The sequence below is a fragment of the Rhinolophus ferrumequinum genome, chromosome X, assembly GCF_004115265.2.
Source record: "Rhinolophus ferrumequinum isolate MPI-CBG mRhiFer1 chromosome X, mRhiFer1_v1.p, whole genome shotgun sequence".
Classification (NCBI taxonomy): domain Eukaryota; kingdom Metazoa; phylum Chordata; class Mammalia; order Chiroptera; family Rhinolophidae; genus Rhinolophus; species Rhinolophus ferrumequinum.
In genome coordinates, this window is record NC_046284.1 from 48,305,271 (window position 1) to 48,327,183 (window position 21,913).

General features: G+C 35.1%; 1 protein-coding gene across 4 annotated transcripts in view; it reads right to left on the reverse strand.

The window, feature by feature from the left end:
- The window catches only part of PWWP3B (PWWP domain containing 3B), a 39,150-nt gene extending 20,716 nt beyond the window's left edge, over positions 1-18,434 (reverse strand). Inside the window, exons 1-4 of one of the 4 annotated variants that reach the window (XM_033123946.1) lie at positions 18,318-18,434; positions 15,599-15,784; positions 4,417-4,587; positions 2,016-2,201 (exon numbers count right to left, since the gene is read on the reverse strand). The gene's annotated coding sequence lies outside the window, so the exon portion shown is untranslated. The remainder of the gene's footprint in view (positions 1-2,015; positions 2,202-4,416; positions 4,588-15,598; positions 15,785-18,317) is intronic. The other 3 variants (XM_033124612.1, XM_033125403.1, XM_033126099.1) reach the window with 3 other exon arrangements.
- Positions 18,435-21,913: the final 3,479 nt, after the last annotated feature.

The following is a 21,913-nucleotide window of genomic DNA, read 5'->3' on the forward strand; positions in this document are numbered from 1 at the left end:
GGGATGTAAAGTACAGCATAGAGAATATAGTCAATGGTATCATAATAGCTATGGACGGTGTCAGATGGGTAGTAGACTTGTTGGGGTTATCACTTTGTGAGGTGCGTAAATGTCTAATTACTATGTTGTTTTGTACACCTGAAACTAATAATAAAAAATAATAATAAAGCAGCACATTTATGACTTATCCTTTAAGAAATATTGTATTCTACTTAGAAGTTAACTTGTAAAACTACCAGTTATATCTTTTGACTCCCTACACAGGTAGACTCAGCTATACACAATCAAGTGTGGGATGGTTAATTTCATATGTCAACGTGACTGGCCATGGAGTGACCAGATTAAACATTATTTCTGGGTATGTCTGTGTGAGGATGTTTCTGGATGAGATTAGTATTTGAATCCGTGGACTCAATAAATTAGATTATCCTTCCCAATGAGGGCTGGCATCATCCTCCATCCAGGGTCTGAATAGTACAAAGGCAGAGGAAGGGGGAATTCACTTCTTTTTGCTGCCTCACTGCTTGAGCTGGGACATCACATCTCATCTTCTCCTGCCCTGGGAGTAGGATTTATACCATCAGCTCCCCTGGTACTCAGGCTTTTGGACTCAGTCTGAATCATACCACTGGCTTTCCTGGGTCTCCAGCTTGCAGACAGCAGATCATGGGACTTCTCAACCTCCATAATTACAATCAATCAATCATCAATAACTTCCTATTGGTTCTGCTTCTCTGGAGAATCCTGACCAATACAAAGTTTAAGCTCATTTGAGTGTGAAGTTAAACTAAAGAATCATTTGTAAGTTAAAGAATCATTTGAGTTTGCTTCCAGCACAGTTTGTATCTCTAAGCCCTGTGACACTAAATATTCCTGTGTTTAAAGAGTAGATTGAAAACAATGATAACTCAAGAACTGTAAGAATAAAGAAGCTAAGCTTGCTTTACTACATACAGTTCTATGCGCAAATCTTTCTCTGAACCTTTTGGAGTCTACTCTTTTTGAAGTGCTTGTTTTTTGCGCCTTTAGAAAAAATACTTTCATGTAATTAAAATTATTAATCCATTACTTTTTCTTACTTTTTTTGTACTTTTTTTGTAAAATTACTGCCTAAATACACACATGAAATTTAATAATGAAAATTTTTTATGTTTTCAAAAAAAAAAAAAAAAACAACAGTGATTTTAGAGGTCTCTATTGCCTTAGGGCCACTAAATCATTTTCTCTTACTTGCAAGGAAGCTTGAAAATAATTTTGAATGGGCAATACTAGAGGATACTCACTTAAAGAAAAGGTAGAGAGAAAAGAGAATAAATAAGCAAAGGGATTACTTCTGTCAAAGGAGAAATAAAGTGGGCAATGAAAATGGAGAAGACATACAAAGCAATGAATAAATATTGAGCACCAAAGAAACATATTGTGGTTGTGAGAAAGAGAAGTAGTTCTATACTGCCCCAGTGTGTAGGTCTTATTATAGCTATTACATATAACAAATTAATGTGTTGTATGGTAGGAGATTGGGGGAGGGGTATTGGTGAGTGTGTCAGGGACACCATTTCTGGTATTGGATACTTTGATACTTTGGGGCCTCTCGAGGTTTATTCTAAGGTAATAGTTTAACTTTTTAAAGTTGTCAGTGCCGCCCCATCTAACAAAGACACAGGTACTGGTGTTTGTGTCTCCTGGACTTAGACAACAACACAATGACCTTACTAAGAGGATGAATTTAGGAGTCAGATATTTGGACACAATGGTTACCTATTGAATAGGGTAGTTTTCAAAGATTTCTTGAGAGCCAGGCAGTTGGCTGGCATTTACAAGTCTTCCATAAGTAGACATCATTATACCCATTTGTATAATTTCTTTATAGGAGTTTAACTTAATTAATTCTTTCCTAACACTAGAATCTGAGATTTTTAATTTAAAATGTTATGGTACTGAGCCAGAATAAGAAGAAATTATACTCCATATCCTCAACTTAACCATTTTTTAACATGAAATAGGAAGAACCTTACCCAATGTCACGTGGATGGAGGAAGGTTTGGCCCTGTGGTCCGGTTGTTTTGATTCTCGCTCTAGCTGCTTGTCCAGAAGAGCCTTATCCCAGCTCTACACTTCTGTGGTCACACTGCTTTTCTAGGGCTAAGCTGGCTTCACATGCAGATTCCTCAGTTCATGTGCATCTCTGATATTAACCTTGGCTGTCCAAAAGGAGACAGGGAATCAAACCAATTAAATGGAAATGCCATGAAGAAACTTCCCTGACAAAACTTTAGCAGGCATATCATTCTGAAACACAGGAAGGAGATGAAATCTCATCTGTGATGTAGATGCCATGTTTCTTTTCCTTTTTGTTCTTATTGTTTGAAATGCTCTCTGTAACATAGTTATTTGGTTAATGCTGAAATCATTTCTCTCAGGAAAAGTTTGAGGTGGTGATAGAGGAGCAGGAAATAACAATTGCTTTGTGTCATCTATAGGCCAAATTCAATGTTGCTACTTTTCTTAATGCTTCCTTTTTAAGTTCTCACTTCAGTCCTAACGTGGGGCTTTTTATTCTAGGCACAAATTTGTGAATGGAACTACAATAACACGCTACATGCTGTTTCATAGTCTGCTAATACAAAAAGCGTTTCATGGCTCTCCTCACCTCATAAAAATAGTTGCCTAGAGAAAATTTTAAAATCTAGCCAGCGCCATCTTGTGACGAGTACCGGAACTGCATCCTGATACTACCATATCCTTCTTATAGAAGGGTGTGAACTACATCTTGCCAAGCCTGCAGTTTTCTCAGGCTTCTAGAATATACCATGCTCAAATTTAGAGGTTTGTTATGGATTACACAAAAAATGGAATGCTAATATCTTTACTTCCAATGGTCTGATAAAAAGAAAGCTGCATGCTTACTGAAAATTGAAAATATGAAGATTTATAAAAAAGAGGAAGAATTCTGGAAGAAATAATCATTATTGCTTCTTGAATACCCTTCTATATTTTTTTCTTTACATATATTAATGAACACATATAATTTCAGACCAGCATTTTACTGCGCTCAAGCCCATGGTCTGAAAGTTTTTCCGTATCAAGAAGTATTTTCAATGTGATTTTTAAATGAATCATGTCAAATGTAATGTTCGCCCCTAATTTGTAACATTTTATCTCAAATGTTTTTTCTGATATTCTTAAAAAATGACTGAATATTAATAAACATTTTAAATATATAGTAAAGAGTACCCTGTCTCTCTAACCACACAAATAATCCCATTAGCCTTCTATATATTTTTGATTTTGCTACAGATAATGTATTAACACGGTCCTTTATCTTTAAATGACATAATGTGGTGCTTGCCATTCTGCAATTTTCGTTTTTCACCTAATACTACCTCTCAGACATCTTTTCAAATCACTGTATGTTTATACATCTATATGTCAGCTATATAATATTCAATTGTATGGATGCACCATGCCACATAATATTTTAAAAACTGCTAACAGAAATAAACCACCTCATCTCTCTGTCTCACTCTTAAACTTCAAAGATATAGAAAAATAGTTCTTGCTGACGATGGCCATGCCTGTGGTGAGAAAGAATGAGTTGCAAGGAGGACACACGCAGGGCTATAGCTAACACAACAACCAGGCTATTCGCTTGATCCAGTCCAGGAAAATTTCCACTATTGGCAAAAGACAAGGGGGGAATGTTTGCATGTCTGTATGTGTCTGAATGTTTATGTGTCTCCAACAAAATGGGTATGCTATTTCAGCTTCATGTTGCTCTTCTAATTATAAAAATTATCATGGAATAAAGCAATTTTTAAAATGCTGAAACTGGTTAAAAATATATTTTGAAACCCCCAGTAATCCCAACACTCCAGATATGCTGACTGTTAACAGGGGAGTCTAGTTCCCTCCTTAAGGAAAATGCATATATTTTTTTTTTTACAATGTTATCACTCAATGTTACCAGCATATCTGGATCCCTTCCATGTTCCTGTACATTATATTTGTGTTTGTATGTCTCAATCACTTTTTATGCTCACATTTTCTATCAGTTACTTTTTGTGTAGAATAATAAATGTTTAAATAAAAATATAATAAACTCTGTAATGAAGATAGATACATGGAATGCCACGTAAAAAATTAACATGAACAGCATGCCTCACTGAAGTCTTAATTTAGAAGCTGTAATATGATCGCCCATTCCCACACTGTGGACTTCAAAAAATATCGGGAGAAACTAAATTTTCAGGGGGTTGACTCTGTCACAATAACAACAATTTTCTCAAAACCGTATTTCATCCCCACCTCTTGCAGGCAACAATTTCTTTTTCTTTTTCTTTTTCTTTTTTTTTTTCACCGTAACACCAAAGCCCAAAGAAATTCCCAGAAAATAACTAGCTTTAAGACAGCCATTACCTTGAAGCTTCTTGTCAGCTGCAGCCTCCTGAAATGCAGCCCCTCCCCCAAGACTGGCCAGGCACAGCTCACTTCCAAGCTTCTCAGAGCATGCTCCGCCCCCCCTCCTTGTGATGGGGAGGAGAATCCCTCAATTAGAGGGAGGAGAATCGCCAAGTTAACTGAAATTCACTTAAAGGGGAAAAACGTTCATTTTAAAGGTCTTGAAAGAAAAATCAACATAATGTGTCTCTTTAATTTCCATCCAAACCACAGGGAGAGGTGATTTCTTGAAAAGAAGTAGCAAATCCTTTTATCATGTAAAGACCCAGTAAAAATATCTCTTACATATTTGTAACATGTTACAAAACATGTTAAGAAACAGCTGGGCAATTCCATTAAAAAGACCCACTAGTTCCTTGTTTGTGATTGCAGTGAATACATACATTATTTTGTGGAGAATTAAATCTCTACAATTTTAATTCTTCTGGCCCTAGGACATGATATATCTTTTTATTCAGGTTGTCTCATTTATCCTTCAGATCATTTCATAGTTTTTTTTTCAAGTAAAGCCATTTCTATACATAAAACATCAATCAAAGTCCTTAAAGAAAGAGGTATTTAAATATAATGAAATTGAAAGCAAAAAGAAAAAAAAAACTATAATAAAACATAATAAACCAAAACATAACATAATAAACCAAAGGTAAAAACAGAAGTACTTGACAAAAACTTTTTAATTAAAAAAAAAATCTCTAATCTAAAGATATTAATAAACTCTTTACAAATTAGTAAGAAATAAATAGCAAAGTTAAAAAATTAGCAAAGGACATAAATAAGCAATTCACAGTGTTCCAAGGGCATAATTCTTTCCTGCTCCTAATATTTACTTCTCTGTGATTAAACTCATGTAGTACAAGTACAAGGGTTTCTGTCCTTGTACAGTTGCAAGCCTCTAGGCTGTTTGGTAGATTTGTTTAAATTTGGTGTTATAAGGCCCACTTAACTCTCAACAATAATCATTGTCCTTCAACTTACCATCCCCTTGTGCAAAAGCTGACATCTTGTCTTCCATCTGCAACTTCACTTGTTTTATATCAATTTGTTCAATTTGTTCAGTGGGAAAAGGGAGGTGCTATTCACAGGGGCTCCTCAAAACCCAAACATTCAAAATAAAGATTAGAACTGAACAATACATAAAAGATATTCACCTTCGCTAATAATTAAAGAGATGCAAACATAAACAAGATTTCATTTTTCTACCTATTTTGACTTACAAAGAAGCAATGAAACGATAAAATGGACAGATGGCAAAGGAATGAAGTGGGCACTCTTGCTCATGAGCAAGGTCACAAAGTGGAGAAGAGGGCAAGACAAAATCAGAGCCAAAGTCTATCAGATTCCCAAACAGAAAGATGTGTTCTCTTTCCTCCAGTACTCGCTGCCTTCTGGATTTGGAACCCTATCTCTTTGGTAGAACCAAAGATGATATCATTCACTTTCAGCTTGTGAGGGAATTGGTGAATGTACCCTAGAGTGAGTACTGCGTAATCTCACGTCCCTGCTGGTGAACACATTGGTGAACTACAACAATCTTCAGTAACTATCATAATCATCTATGAGCTCTCTGTCTTTTACATATAACCACATTCCCACACAAATTTTAAAAATATATATTTTTCAATTTGAAAACATTTATCCGTAAAGATATATGTGCTCCAATGTTCACTGCAGCTTTATTTACGGTGGCCAAGACACAGAAACAACCAAAGTGTCCTTCAATAGATTTTTGGATAAAGAAGATGTGGTATATATACACAACGTGGAATACTATTCTGCCATAACAAAATATGAAATAGTGCCATTTGCGACAACATGGATGGATCTTGAGATTATTATACTACGCGAAATAAGTCACACAGAAAAAGTCAAGAACCATATGATTTCAGTCATATGTGGGATATAAAACTGAAAGCAACAAAGGAAAAAGACAAACAAATACAGAAACAAAAACTCATATACACAGACAATAGTTTAGTGCTTACCAGAGGGTAACGAGGGTGGGGGTGGTAGATGAGGGTAAACGGGATCAAATATATGGTGATAGAAAAAGATCTGACTCTGGGTGGTGAACATACAATGTGATTTATAGATGATGTAATTACAGAATTGTACACTTGAAACCTATGTAACTTTACTAAGTATTGTCACCCTAATAATTTTTTTATTAAAAAATTATATATATATATGTGTGTGTGTGTGTGTGTGTGTGTGTGTGTGTTGTTTTTCCTATACTATGCTTTTGCACTGACCATATCAACATGATTGCATTCACTTTGCTATAGAGTAGTTATGGCATGTCTCTTTGGGTTGTAGCATTTGACTACCTTCCCTTTCAGATATGCTATTTCTGGACAGGGGCTACAACACATTTATTATGCAGAGAAATTCCCATTTTATTTCATTTCGTTTATAACTGGCAACTCTTTGTCCTTCTGTTTTTGTTGTTTGCAGTTGCTAATTCAATATGGGAAATCATATTTCTACTCTCTTTTTTTTGAGCTATTTTTGTTCACAAAATACTCAAGAAATTAAAAATTAAAATTTATGTTTGTATTGCTTTAAACTTTGAAGTGAGGACGTCATCAAAATGGTGGCGTGAGGTGAGCCTCTGTAAAGCTTCCCTGGAATTTACAACTAATCAAATAACAATAACTCCACAAAGCACTCCCTGCACAGCAGGCAGGTAAGAGGAAGAGGCCCACTACTGAATTTACCTAAATGTGGGCGAATCACGGAGCGGGGGAGGAGGGAAGGGAGAAGGGCAGAGATGGAAACGCGCGGGACCAGGACGCAGACCAAGCTCAGGGCTCCGAGCTCACTGAATACAGGAACTACCGCAGCTGTGAGAGAAGGAAGAACTCGGACTGCTAGGGCTCCCCTTATGGCCCACAGGGCTGAGGGGGCAGCAAATAACATGGCTGAACCCAACGCTCACAGCAGAGACCTCGGAGAAAAGACTGAGGAAAGAAGACTGAAAACGGTGGTTTACACCTCACTGCCTAGCAGAGAATGGAAGCCTTAGGCACTGACACTAGCCGCCCCCTCCCTATCTTCCCAGAGCTTGCCCGGCCCCCACCTACCTGGTGCTAGAAGCGGAACAGTACCAGTGTCAGATCAAAAGAACAGGATATTTGCTGTTCTGAGAACTGTGGACCACAGACACAGATTCCCAGCCCAACTAGTTCTGGCAAAGGGGAGGAAGCTGTGGAAGCAGGACCAGCTGTGGTGGTAGTTGCCGCCATTGCTCTGGGCCACGTCTCACAACTCACCACGTCCCTGGCCCCACCTATCTGGGCGGATCCCTGCAGGAGTAAACAGAACTGCTGAAACATACGGGCTATGAATCTGGTGCAGGAAGAGCTTTGGAACTTCAAAAGCTCTCCGCATACCCACACGGACACTGTGCCCTGTGACCCAGGTGAACGATTAACACACGAGAAGCCCGTCTCCCAGGGAATCCCCCCATTGTGTGAGAAGCTGGAATAGTGTAGAGAAAACACAGCACTACCGTGTGAGAGAGAAAAAAAGGCTGCAGTCAGAGACAAAACATTCTACCAACAAGTACTGGAAAACAAAAGAAAGACCTCTTTTTATCATCCTGTTGCAGAAGCCACTCCTGTAAATGTCTAGGAAGAAAAACAATAATTCACTTAATAATTCAGCAATTGCCATGAATGACCAAGGCAACAAGACAGCTCAGAAAGAAAGTAAAAAGTCTCCAGAAAAGGAAATTAAAGATACGGAAATATGTGTCTTAAATGACATGGAATTCAAAATTGCAGTTCTGAAAAAACTCAACGAGATGCAAGAAAACACAGAAAGGCAGTTTAATGAACTCAGAAACACAATCAAAGACCAACATGAGCATTTTACGAAAGAAATTGAAATTTTAAAAAAGAACCAAATACAATTTCTGGAGATTAAGAACTCAATAGAAGAAATTAAGAAAGAAATAACCAGCTTAGGTAGTAGAGTTGACTAGAAGGAGGAAAGAATCAGTGACATCGAAGACAGAAACCTGGAAATTACACAGATGAAAGAAGAAAGAGACTTGAGACTTAAAAGAAATGAAAGAACTCTACAAGAACTTTCTGACTCCATCAGAAAGAGCAATGTAAGAATAATGGGGATACCAGAAGGAGAAGAAAGAGAGAAGGGAACAGAGAATATATTCAAACAAATTGTTGATGAGAACTTCCAAACTTGTGGACAGAACTGGATCCTCAAATCAAAGAAACAAATAGAACACCTAATTACCTCAATCCCCACAGGCCTTCTCCAAGGCACATTATATTGAAGCCGTCAAAAATCATCGACAAAGAAAGAATCTTCAAGGCAGCCAGGGAAAAGAAGATGGTAACCTACAATGGAAAGCCCATTAGATTATCATCAGATTTTTCAGCAGAAACTCTACAAGCCAGGAGGGAATGGAACAAAACATTCAAATTATTGAAAGAGAGAAATTATGAGCCAAGAATAATGTATCCAGCAAAGATATCCTTTAGATATGAAGGAGGAATAAAGACCTTTCCAGACATACAGAAGCTGAGGGAATTTTCTAATACACGACTGCACTACAAGAAATACTAAAGGAGGTTATTCGACCACCATCAACAGGGACAATTTGTGGCAACCAAAACATAAAAAGGGGGAGAGTAAAGGCCTGAACCGGAATATGGGAATGGAGAAAGTAAGCGTGCTGAAGAAAATGTAATACTCTAAGTATCAAACTTTCTTTTACACAAACTTAAGGCTAATGACTCAAAAAAAATGCAGAACTGAAATATATACTGCAATAAAAGAAGAAACAGAGGGAAACATAATAGAATACCACCACACAGAAATAATGGACAAAAACAAAAAGACAAAGAAACCATGGAGACACAGCCTTACCAGAAAACTAAAGATAGACTGACAGGAAATCCTCACATATCAATAATCACCCTAAATGTAAATGGACTGAACTCACCAATAAAAAGGCACAGAGTAGAAGATTGGATCAAAAAACTAAACACAACTATCTGCTGTCTCCAAGAGACACATCTCAGCTACAAGGACAAGCTTAGACTCAAAATGAAAGGGTGGAAATTGACACTCCAAGCAAATGGTACCCAGAGAAAATCAGGTGTAGCCATAATGATATCAGATGAAACAGACTTCAGGGTGAAAAAGATAACAAGAGACAAAGATGGACACTTCATAATGGTAAAGGAGACTATACAACAAGAAGACATAACAGTCAACAATATTTATGCCCCCAATCAGGGAGGATCAAAATATACCAAAAAACTACTAACAGAACTAAAGGGAGAAATTGACCAAAACACAATTATACTAGGGGACTTAAATAGATCATTGACAGCTATGGATAGATCATCCAAAGAGAAAATAAATAATGAAATAGCAGCCTTAAATGACACATTAGATGAAATGGACATAATTGACATATATAGAGCACTTCATCCTAAAACATCAGACTATACATTCTTTTCTAGTGTACATGGAACATTCTCAAGGATAGACCATATATTGGGACATAAAATAAGCCTCAGCAAATTTAAGAAGATTGAAATCATACCAAGCATATTCTCTGATCATAAGGCTTTGAAATTGGATATCAACTGCAAAAAGAAAGCAGGAAAAAACACAAATACATGGAGATTAAACAACATACTTTTAAAGAATGACCGGGTCAAAGAAGAAATTATAGCAGAGATCAGAAGATACGTAGAAACAAATAACAATGAAAATACATCCTACGAAAAGTTTTGGGATGCAGCGAAAGCAGTTTTAAGAGGGAAATTTATATCATTATAGGCCTATCTCAAGAAACAAGAAAAATCCCAAATAAATAACCTCATGTTACACCTTAAAGAACTAGAAAAAGAAGAACAAGTGAAACCCAAGGTCAGCAGATGAAAGGAAATAACAAAAAACAGAGGAGAACTAAATGAAATAGAGAGCAAAAAGACAATATAAAAAATTAATGTGACAAAGAGCTGGTTCTTTGAAAAGATTAACAAAATTGACAAACCCTTGGCTACACTCACTAAGATCAAAAGAGAGAAGATACTAATTAACAAAATGAGAAATGAAAAAGGGGAAGTTATCGCGGACACCACAGAAATACAAAGGATCATCCAAAAATACTATGATGGACTATATGCCACCAAATTCAATAACCTAGAAGAAATGGACAAGTTCTTAGAAACATATAGCCTTCCAAGGCTGAACCATGAAGAACTGGAAAATCCACACAGACCAATCACCAGTAATGAAATTGAAGCAGTCATCCAAAACCGTCCTGAAAGCAAAAGTCCGGAACCAGATGGCTTCACTAGTGAATTCTACCAAACCTTCAAAGAAGATCTAATAGCCATCCTGCTGAAACTCTTCCAAAAAATTGAAGAAGAGACAGTACTCCGTATCTCATTTTATGAGGCCAACATTACCCTGATACCAAAACTTGGTAAGGACAACACAAAAATAGAAAACTACAGACCAGTATCTCTGATGACTACAGATGCAAAAATCCTAAACAAAATTCTAGCAAGTCGAATACAGCAGTGCATTAAAAAGATTATTCGTCATGACCAAGTCGGGTTCATCCCTAGGACACAAGGATGGTTCAACATCTACAAATCCATCAATGTGATACATCACATAAACAAAATAAAGGACAAAAATCATATGATTATATCAATTGATGCAGAAAAAGCATTTCACAAGATACAACATCCATTTATAATTGCAACACTTAATAAAATGGTGAACACATAATGTAATTTATAGATGATGTGATACAGAATTGCACACCTGAAATCTATGTAATTTTAATAACAATTGTCACCCCAATAAATTTAAAAATAAATAAATTTAAAAAAATATGTACAACCCCATAACATGAAAGAAAAAAAAATAGGTATAGAAGGAAAATACCTTAACATAATAAAGGCCATATATGACAAGCCCTCAGCTAATCTCATAATTAATGGTGAAAAACTGAAGCCCTTTGCTCTACATTCAGGAACACGACAGGGCTGTCCCCTATCACCTCTGCTTTTCAACATAGTGTTGGAAGTCCTTGCCAGAGCAATCAGGCAAGAGAAAGAAATAAAAGGCATCCACATTGGGAATGAAGAAGTTAAATTATCACTCATTGTAGATGACATGATACTATATATAGAAAACCCTAAAGACTCCACCTAGAAACAATCAACGAATACAGTAAAGTTGTTGGCTACAAAATCAACGTACAAAAGTCAATTGCATTCCTATATATTAACAATGAAATCTCAGAAAAAGAAATACAAAAAAAAACAATTCCTTTTGCAATTGCAGCAAAAAGAATAAAATACCTAGGAATAAACTTAACCAAGGATGTGAAGGACCTATATGCTGAAAACTGTAAGACATTTTTGAAAGAAACTGAAGAAGACACAAAGAAATTAAAAGACATTCCATGCTCATGGATTGGAAGAATCAACATAGGTAAAATGGCCATATTACCCAAAGCAATATACAGATTTAATGCAATCCCCATCAAAATCCCAATGGCATTTTCTAAAGAAATAGAACAAAAAATCATGAGATTTGTTTGGAACCACAAAGACCCCGAATAGCCAAAGCAATCTTAAGAAAAAAGAAAAATACTGGAGGTATCACACTCCTTAACTTTAGCTTGTACTACAGGGCTACAATAATCAAAACAGCATGGTATGGGCAGAAAAACAGACACATAGACCAATGGAATAGAATTGAGAACCCAGAAATAAAACCACATAAATATAGACAGATAATTTTTGACAAAGAAGCTAAAAACATACAATGGAATAAAGCCTCTTCAATAAATAGTGCTGGGAGAACTGGATAGCCATGTGCAAAGGAATGAAACTGGACTGCTGTCTGTCACTATGTACCAAAATTAATTCAAAATGGATCAAAGTCTTAAGCAGAAGACCTGATACAATAAACTGCATAGAAGAAAAAATAGGTACTAAACTTACGGACCTTGGGTTCAAAGAGCATTTTATGAATTTGGGTCCAAAGGCAATGGAAGTAAAAGCTAAAATAAATGAATGGGACTATATGAAACTTAAAAGCTTCTGCACAGCAAAAGAAACCATTGACAAAATAAAGAGGCAACCAACTGAATGGGAGAAGATTTTTGCAAACAGTGCCTCCGATAAGGCGCTAATATCTGAAATATACAAGGAACTCATGAAACTCAACAACAAAAAAACAAACAACCCAATTGAAAAATTGGCAGAGGACCTGAAGAGACATTTCTCCAAAGAGGACATACAAATGGCAAATAGACATATGAAAAAATGCTCAACATCACTAATCATCAGAGAGATGCAAATAAAAACCACAATGAGATATCACCTCACCCCAGTCAGAATGGCTACCATCAACAAGACAAATAGTAACAAGTGTTGGAGAGGCTGTGGAGAAAAAGGAACCCTCATACACTGTTGGTGGGAATGCAGACTGGTGCAGCCATTATGGAAGGCAATGTGGAGGTTCCTCAAAAAATTACGAATAGAATTACCATATGACCTAGCAATCCCTCTCCTGGGTATCTATCCAAAAAACCTGAAAACATTTATACATAAAGACACGTGTGCTCCAATGTTCATTGCAGCTTTGTTTACGGTGGCCAACACATGGAAACAACCAAAATGTCCTTTGATAGATGAATGGATAAAGAAGTTGTGGTATATATACACAATGGAATATTATTCTGCCGTAAGGAAAGATGATATAGGAACTTTTGTGACAACATGGATGGATCTTGAGAGTATAATGCTAAGCGAAATAAGTCAGACAGAAAAAGCAGAGAACCATATGATTTCACTGATATGTGGTATATAAACCAAAAACAACAAAAGAACAAGACAAACAAATGAGAAACAAGAACTGATAGACACAGACAATAGTTTAGTGGTTACCAGAGAGTAAGGGGGGTGGGGGATGTGACATGAGGGTAAGGGGGATCAAATATATGGTGATGGAAGGAGAACTGACTCTGGGTGGTGAACACACAATGGGATTTATAGATGATGTAATACAGAATTTTACACCTGAAATCTACGTAATTTTACTAACAATTGTCACCCAATAAATTAAAAAAAAATAATAATAAACTTAGAAGTGTTTCCCAGGAAGTGGTAAAACCTACACAATGTCAATGGATCACTCTCAGGGTTAGTTCTCTTAAGATAATATTATGCTAAGTTTAAAAAGAAAAAAATTATGAAATATGAGTAAAGGTTTTGGAGGCCCTTACAACCCCATCCATTATCAGAGTGAAAGAGTAAACACAGCTCCTATGTCCTGCCACCCTCTGACTATTCAAGTTAGGGAAACAGATCTGCAGTATGACACAACTCTTCCTGTAATTAGCAAATGAAGGGAAAGAATACTGTCTGCATTGGGGACTCTAAAGAAAGAAGCCATCCTTCTTCCAGTGACACATGACATAAGGGTCAGGCTGTGTCAAGATTATTCTGGTAACCAATTTGAATAAAAGACATCAAGGGTTCTTAGATGAGGAAAGGGATTTCTGTTGGCAGAACCCATAGTCTAGCCTTTAAGAGTTTGTCACGGAGGCATTATGACAGAAATACGTTTTTACAGTGTTCAGATAGGCAGACAGACAGACAGTTCGGGGTTTGAGGCCTTTATTAGCTCAGTGGAGAGAAAAGTTTCAAATTTTTGACAACTATGCTAAGTTGTCATCTCCTCATACTAGTTACAAAGATGCATGAGTCACATGCATCTCTGACATTAGCTTAGGTTGTCTAAATATTAAACCATATTTAATGGTACAATAAAAAAAAGAGTTTAGTACCTGTCTAAGTATGTAGTACTGGGTAAGAAGCAGATGAGACAGAAAAGATGAAAAAAGGGGGAAACGTACTAATTTAACCACAGTGGTATGAATTTGTAATTGCTAAACTAGTATATCCAGATATGTACAAGAAATCAATCAATAGATACAAAATATGGTGGAAAAATCCTTAGGTCACTGGTCTGGTTTTAGCTACATGGTTTTCCAGAAAAGCAGTTTTTGCAAGCCCATGACTATCGCATTAGGGCTAGTAAATAGTTCTCACCAGCTATATAGCCTCTTCTTGTCCTTCAGAAACTTCACAAAATAACTTGAATAAAGTGTTTCCAGTGGATAACACTGGATTAGATTAAAACATGACAAAAAAGAAAAGGGACCAGATAAGAAGTTTACTTTGCTAAGCAGATAGAACGTGGACAATGAGAATGGAGACAAGATACAAATCACAATAAATAGTGGGTATCAGATAGAGAAGATCAGAGACATGGAATATTTTGGCGAGGGGAACAAAACCAGAAAATAATTATGATAACACAACCAAATATCCTCTCTTTACCATTTCTGTTGTAGAAAGGAATGTGTATGAGAGGGGATTTAGCGATGTCAGGGACATTATTTCTGTTCCTGGATATTTAGGCCTTCTGGACCCCACTGGGTTATCATGAGGGAATGCTGGGCTTTAATGTTCCTAAGCTGCTATTGCTTTCCAAAGCAACCAAAGATCTCATGGACACAGAGAGTGGGATTCAGCGTAAATACACTCATTAAGAGCATGACTTTAAGTGTCAGAGATTGTGATTGTTGTTGGGAAAGAACTAACTAGGTTAAACCATTACCAAATATTATTCAAGAGGGTATACAGATGTCTATTCAAGGAAGGTCATAAGACCTCAAGCAGGTCTTAAGAAATCTTTGTAACTATGCTATCTAGTATGTGGTGATAACAATCTAGCCTAGTTGTAAAGGATTGGAGTCAGGCCACTCACTGGAACCTCAGTTAAACATCTGAATAGCCTCTTGAACGATTTCTTCATAGTGGTTTAACACATGAAATTGTTTTCCCCAAGCTAGAAGTTATGACTTTTAATTACAAAACATTATGGGGGCAGAATAAGAAGCAAAATAATCTATACCTCAATTTCTCATCTTAACATTATTTTAATATAAAATGTGGCTTTTAATTTAAAATGACATGGCTGCAGAGCAGGAAGCAAAATGAATTATACCCCAAGTTCTCAATATGTTTTTAACGTGAAATATTTCGTGAAATGGGAAGAGTCTTACCCAGTGTCACGTGGATCGAGGCGGGTCTGGCCCTGTGGTCCGGTTGTTTTGATTCTCACTCTAGCTGCTTGTCCAGCAGAGCCTTCTCCCAGCTCTACTCTTCAGTGGTAACACTGTTTTTCTGGGGCTCAGCTGGCTTCACATGCAGATTCCTCAGTTAGTGTGCATCTCTGATATTAACCTAGCCTGTCCAGAAGGAGACAGGGAATCAAACCAATTAAATGGAAATGCCATGAAGAAACTTCCGGGACAAAACTTTAGCAGGCATGTCATTCTGAAACACAGGAAGGAGATGAAATCTCATCTGTCATGTAGATGTCATGTTAGTTTCCTTTGTGTTATTATTTGAAATGCTCTCTGTGACAGTTGTTATTTGGTTCATGCTAAGATCATCCCTCTCATGAAAAATATGATGTGGGACTGGAAAGAAGGGAATAACAATTGCCTTGTGTCTTCTATACGCTAAAGCTGTGCAGCTACTTAAAAAAAAAAGTTTTCTGTTTGAATTTTCACATCAGTCCTTCTGTGGGTTGTTTTTTCTGTTATACATTTACGATTTTTCAACAGAAATGCAATCATACTCTAATACTGTCTTGCAGTCTGCTAATACAAAATACGTTTTATTGCTTTGTTTGCTCACTTCATAAAAATGGTTGACTGGAGAAGATTTAGGACACCTGGCAAGTGCCATCTTGTGACTAGAACTAGAACTGCAGACACCCAAGTCCTTAGTGGGGAAGGCTACTACACCCATCCAGACAGTAGCCTTCTCAAGGGCTTCCAGATTTTTTTCCGCTCTCAATTTAAGAGGAGTGTATGTGTGTGTGTGTGTGTGTGTGTGTGTGTTAGATAAAAATGGGATAATTCCTCATTTTAATGTTTGTTATTACAATATCTCTAGTGCATATTGTATATCTTTCTTCATTTTATGATTTTTCAAAGAAGAAAGCAATTCCCCCCAATAATGATCAAAATATACTGGTTTGCTCAATATATTTCTAGATTTTTCCCATAGATATTTATCAATGTGTATGATTTTTGAAACCAGACTTTTACACCTCCCAAGAATATATTTTAATCTTTCCATATCAATATTTTCTACATTATCTTTTTTGAATTACTTTTACAAGATTTTTCTATATTTCTAAAATTTTGTCTCATTTCCTCATCATGAAAATTATTCAAGCTTACACTTTTCAAAATAAGATTTTAAAAATGGAGAAATGTGATATATAGAAGGGTGAAATATTCTCTCTCCAACTACATTTATATCTTAAATTAATAAAGTAATATGTATATTTCCAGACTTTTTCTTGCATATAGTGCACTAATATGATACAGATCATTCTTTAATTTGCTTCTTTTTAGAATATACCTTACAAATCTTTTATTATCATTGAATTTAGTTCATTGCATTAGCTTATTCTTTTTATAGCTTCATAGTATTCAACTTTATGCATATACTACCCTATGTGACTATTCCATAATATGTTTTGAACATGTTTTGCATTCTTTCTTAAAAGTACATAAAAATGCAAATAAATGTCTTCTGCTTGAACCAAAGTCTGGACTATAGTCTAAATATTTCAATTGCAAAAAAAGTGCGAGCAACAGATAACCAGCCTTCTCGGATCCACAGAAAAATTCACCTTCGTCTATAGACAATGTGATGTGTGTGGGAATCTATTTAAATATGTAACAAAAGGGATTGTTCTATTTCAGCATCATTTTGTTACCCCAAAAATCTAAAGGTACGTAAAATCTAAAGAAGAAAATACACACCAATACTCCAAACCTTAAGTTGTTCATTGCTTACATTTGAGTCTAATCCCCTTGATTTTTCCCTCATCTAATATATATATATATATATATATATATATATATATATATATATATATATATTATTAGAATGTGTTATTTGAAATTACATTTATTCACCCACATATTTGAACACCTTTCCATGTCTATATGTTTACACACTTTGGGGAAAGTAGTTTTTTTCTCTACGTTTTAAAATTCTCATTTCAGTCATTTTTATGCGGACATAGGTACTACATGCTAAGTGAAATATGGAAGAAAGAAGTGGAAAATTTCCTCTCTTTTTTCCTTAGACATCCTTTATTACTAATACATTATTTGTTGTGTTTTATTATATTAATATATATTTATTATTCTTTAGATTATTATTTTCAGATATTTTTCATATTACAGTACAAATAAGAATATATCCTTCTTTTGATAGATATGTAGAGATGTAGACAATACTTAAATCTGTACAGTTATACATTACATCAGATTACCACTATACAAACCGCTAAAACAGTAAGATTTGTTAGAAACACAATCAACACAACCAAAGTAAAATAAAAAGCTAACACCTCCCAACTAACAACTTCATTTTTCATTTGGGATCACAGTCCTGTTTTTCAAAATAAGGATGATTAATTTCTCAAGTTTTGTTTCATCATTTATCTCTGTCACCACTGCTTTTGGATTGAAACATAAAATGCCCTATTCAAAAGTTAGCTTTTGCAATCTCATGAAGATTTTTTCCACAGGTGTAATCTGATCACAACCTCCCCCACTTCTAAAACATGGATTTTTAAAATATCTGGAGGAATACAAAATCCAGGTATTAATTTCCTCACAGAAACACCGACTCTCACAAAACGACACTCCTTTCCCACTACTCCAAAGGTGCAGTCACTTCTTTTCTCACCTTTACTCCAAAGTCTCCAGAAATCTCTGAAAATAACTAGATTTTAACAGCCATTACTTCCAAGCCTCTGCTCTTCAGCGGAAGCCTCAGAAGTCTGTATGAAATGCAGCACCTCCCCCAAGACTGGCCGGGCACTGCTCACTTCCAAGCTTCCAGAGGATGCTCCGCCCCCTCCCTGTGATGGAGAAAGCAGGCGGTCCTTCCCTCATTTAGAAGGAGGAGATTCACCAAGTTAAACTGAAATACAGTTAAATGGGGAAAAAATGTGTATTTTAAATAACTTTAAAGTGTAATGGCAACATATGTCTGTTCCATTTCCATTTAAACCCTTAGGGTGGGTGACTTCCTGAGGAAAAAAAAAGTAAAGAAAAGAAGTAGCAAACCCCTTTTCATATAATAAAAATGCAGTTAAAATATCCCTTACATATTTTTTCAGGCCTTCTGTCATACTTTATCTCTGGTAAATTAAAGATCTGCTAGTCAAGCTCCACTAGAAAAGCATGCTAAGTGTCTTGATTGAGACTATAGTGAATTAATACATATTTTAGGTAGAACTGATTCTTTATAATTTTGAATGTGAATCTGGGACATAATATGTCTCTTCTTTCAATCAGGCCTTGTAATACTTCCTTTCTTAGGTCATTTGTAAAGAAAAATCGTCAAACAAAATCTGAGTATACTGAAATTGAAAACAAATAAATGTATCAGTAATAAAATCTCAATAAGCCAAGTTATAAAAAAATCAACCACAAATTTAGAAATGCTTTCCAATGCATATGATTGTATAAGCAAAAATATCCCTAAACTAGTTCTTATATATCAATAAGAAAGAAATGAACAACAAGGTAAAGAACTGGGGGAAGGACACAAGCAGACAATTCACAATGTTTTTTCCTACTCCTGATATTTACTTCCCTGTGAAGAGAGTCAAGTAGTGCAACTTGAAGGCTCTCTCTGCTTCTTCTAGACTAGACAAACCTTTAGGCTGATGGATAGTTTGCTTAAATCTGGGGTTCTATTAGTCCCATTTTACTCTCATAATGATCAATATCCTGCTATTCACTTTCCCCTCTTAATAAAGCTGACATTTTTATTTCATCTGCTATCCTATTTTATTGCAATTTGTTCATTATTTTCGAGATATGAAAATTGTAAACTTTTATGTACCCACTAATTCACTTCAGAATGTTTAATAAAGCAAATATGAATAGAAGTACATTACTGGGCAAGCAAGAACATTTTGTTTCACTCTAACAGAATTGGGAGAAAACGCTGGTCAGCTTGTCCTGAGGCTCTTTTAACATACAAAGCATTTTGATCTTTCCTAGATTAAAGTCTTTTTATTTTTATCTTGTAGTGTCTGATATGATTTATAAGAGAACATTCTGTTAAGATCTCTGTAATAATTTAAAAAAACAAAGCTTCTCAACACTGCAACTCTATAAAAACAGTTTCTGTTCTTGAGAAACTCTGCAAAATTGTGGAATTAGTTCTACTGTTTGTCAAGGACATAACACTAGGAAGCATTGTTCACTGAAACATAACAACATTGAGAACAGAGAACTGATAAACTTTGCTCTTTAAAATCATAAAACCTTGAGAAACTGCTATTTAAAACAAAAAGGTTCTATTCTGATGGTTGCTCTTTTATTGCTGTTGATATTATTTTAATTTTTTTAGTATTAAAAATATTTTAAAAGAAACCAGTGGAATATAGAAAATGAACATAGCAAAATATAAAATATGAATATACCAAATGCTGGTGAGGATGAGAAGCAACTAAAGGGTTCATACATTGCTGAAGTGTAAATTGGAACTAATACTTTGGTAAATGTTCGGTATTATCCTCTAAAATTGAACATTATAAAGGTTAGCGTAGAACATGTAGTAGGGCTTTTAGTAGCAGAGTGTCATATCTAAATTGGCAGTAGAGAAATTAACTCCTTAGAGAACTATGTATACTTTAGAGCACATTTAAACTATTCAGTGGGGCATAGGAAATAAATATTTAAAATTCAATTTTTTCATCTCGGTCTATTTTATAAGCTTCTATTTATAAAATTTAAATACTCATTATAAATTACTTGTACTGCAGTACATTATGTACTTGAAAAATATGAACGTTGGGGGATGTCCATAATTATTTTACAGTAATGATAATAAAAAAAATATGTGAGATCTCTGCTTTATGGGACTCAGAGCCCACATAGCCTTTTCACTTGTCTTCTTGATTTACATAGTTTAGGATTATAATCTCAAAAAGACTAATCTGAATTTCCTAGATTGTCTATATACTGATTTCACTGCTCAGAAAAGCTCCATTCCTCCCATTAGACGTTTAAGATAATAGTGAGAAACTGAATTGTACTAAGCTAAATTTTTACCAAAGAATTGGTTCTTGCCAACTTCAGACAATGCTACAAAATATGTGGCCCTACAGTTATTCTATTTGGACTATATTTTAATATAAGTTTTCTCTATAATATTATAGAGTCAAATTTTAATGCCAAATGATTGTGTTGTTTTTTTTTTGTTTAAATATCAACCTAAATTTAATTTCTAAGTTGTCTAATTGACTTTGATAACTTGAAAATAATGAGTGAATATTTTTTGGTACCAGGAAAATTCCTAAGAAAATCAGAATCCATAAACACAGAGCATCAAACATATCAAGTTGCAATGCAATGATTATTTAAAAAAAACACATTGTATTAATTTTACTCTCAAACTTTATTGAACAAAATAAAATCATCTGAGTTGCTTATTAAAAATGCAGATTCCTGGGACCCACAATTAGATATTTTGGTGTAGCACATCATTGTTGGAATAAAAGAATCTTTATTTATATAGTTGACCCTTGAACAACATGGGGTTTATGATTTTTATTTAGACACTTACAAGTAAAAAATATTTACTTTTTATAAAATTCAAATTAAACAGTAAAATCAGGGTGGTATATGAATCACCTTATAATATATTAGACGTTTAATTATGTTTTAAACCTTATGTTTAAACCTTTCTATAATATGTATTTATACATGTGTATCTGGGTCCATATGTTTAAATATATACATATAATGACACACTAGTTTAAATAAGAACAACCTAAGAATAACAGAAAGGAGAGGGTTAAATAACTAAAACAAAAAATGATCTTTGAATATATAGTCTAGCCTCACAATGAGATCATATATACTTATTGTTTATTTTTCATATATGCTATCCAGATCACAAAAAATGTAATATACCTCACCTGTATGTATATTTTCATTTTAAAATAGTTAACCTTTATTCTTCTATATTGCCCCTTATCATACTCACAAATTCCTGATTTCAGGAAAAGCTTAAATTTTTACTCATTATTGTGCTTCTTTCTGCTATGTTAATTTTAAATGTTGTAATGTCACTCTGGTTCATGAGGTAGCCAAGAATAAAACTGTTCTTTGTACTTAGGTACCTATGTTCTAATTTTAATTGGACAGCCACTTTCCCATAATAGCCCCTTTTGTTATGTTCTTCCCCCAAATCTAACCCTAAATTTAGTGTAATAAAATTGTCAAAGTATCTCTTACACCCAAATAACCTTTGGCAGTTTC